This window comes from Moschus berezovskii, chromosome 7 (assembly GCF_049115385.1).
Source record: "Moschus berezovskii isolate FMDL1 chromosome 7, NW_MosBer_1.0, whole genome shotgun sequence".
NCBI classification, from domain to species: Eukaryota; Metazoa; Chordata; class Mammalia; order Artiodactyla; family Moschidae; genus Moschus; species Moschus berezovskii.
The window spans coordinates 4343948-4345683 of record NC_142466.1 but is presented as its reverse complement, the minus strand read 5'-3'; the positions used below and the strand labels follow the sequence as shown (position 1 = coordinate 4345683).

Genomic DNA, 1736 nt, shown 5'->3' with positions numbered 1-1736 from the left:
GCATACACATTATATGCATATATATGTATCATACACATATGCAATGCTTAATAATGTATCTGTTAGATTCTCTGTCATATAAAGAAAGAGCATCAAAACACTAAAATGATCTGATCAAGATCATAAAACAAATTCACTAGTTTTCAGATCATGGCAGAGTGCACAGTCACTTGAGAGTCCCCCCCACCAAAAAAAAAAAAAAAGGCAACCCATAAGAAGATCTTGAATCAATGCTAATGTTTAAAGCCTGTTAACATTAAAAAAAAAAAAAAAAAAACACCAAATTCTGAGTGACTATAGTGTATGAAAAATTTTGAGAAACACCAAGTTATACGTTCAATGAAATTAGAATTCTAAAAATTGCAATTCTGCATCCAAATAGACTGCAATTGCCAAGTCACCATTTCTCCAACTTTCTTTTTTTTTTTTTTTTTTGCAGATGAACCACTTCTCAGCTGTGCCTGTTCCGTATTCACCATAACCATGGAAGTGAACAGTAATGTGAATGAGTTCATTCTGCTTGGGTTAACACAGACTCTACTAAAGGAGAAAGTAGTATCTGTTATCTTCCTATCTCTATACCTTGGGACTCTGTTGGCAAACTTCCTGATTGTGATGACCATACGAAATAACCAGACACTTCAGAGCCCTTGTACTTCTTCCTTTTCTACTTATCCTTTGCTAATGCCTGTTTTTCAACAACCATTGCCCCTAGGTTGATTGCAGATTCTGTATCTGAGAAGTCATCTCCTACAATGAATGCATGACCCAAATCTTTGCAGTTCACTTCTTTGGGTGCATGGGAATCTTGGGGCTCATCCTCATGTCCTTTGATCACTATGTGGCCATTTGCAAGCCCCTGCTGTACACAGCCATCATGAGCCATCGTGTCTGTGGCGCACCGGTGAAACTGGCCTGGGTGGGGGCCTGTATCCATTCTTCAGCACAGATTCTCTTGGCTTTGAAATTACCCTTCTGTGGCTCCAATGTTATTGATCACTATTTCTGTGATATGCAACCGTTGTTGAAACTTGCCTGCATTGATACTTATGTCATCAACCTACTCATAGTGTTTAATAGTGGGGTCGTATGCTTGGGGAGTTTCATACTGCTGCTAATCTCCTATGTTTTCGTCTTACATTCTCTGAGTAACTGTAGCACAGAAGGAAGAAGCAGGGCACTTTCCACACACACCTCCCACATTATTGTTATTGTCTTATTCTTTGTACCGTGTATATACATATACATACACATATATGCTCGCCCTCTAACTGTATTTCCAGTGGACAAGATGATGGCTGTGTTTTACACTATTGTGACACCCTTGCTCAATCCTCTGATTTACACTATGAGGAATGCAGAAGTCAAACAGGCCATGAGAAATTATGGTGCAACAAAGTCTGACTCGAGATGGCAAAGCAAAAGATGCCAACTGTTAATTCTGTCAGAGTTTAAATATAATTGGATTGATGGAAAAGAGAAAGTGTTCTCATTCTATTGTGGACAGTGTAGATGTGTACCAGTGGGGCATGTAGGGAAATAGGTAGAGTGAGCACCCAGCAAAACCTGTATTGTTTTAACCAATGTCTCAGAGAAAGAACCTGAAGTTCCATCATCTTTGTGGGGGTACAAGGCCACTCCTCATGTTAGCTGTCTACTTTGATGTTTCTGCTTGTGAGCCACATCCCATTCTTTCTAAAGGTTTACCTTCTGATTTTGTACAGTATTGGTTTGTT

General features: G+C 39.2%; 1 pseudogene; it reads left to right on the top strand.

The window, feature by feature from the left end:
* Nucleotides 1-483: 483 nt before the first annotated feature.
* LOC148777241 (olfactory receptor 4C11-like) lies at nucleotides 484-1404 on the top strand (annotated as a pseudogene).
* Nucleotides 1405-1736: the final 332 nt, after the last annotated feature.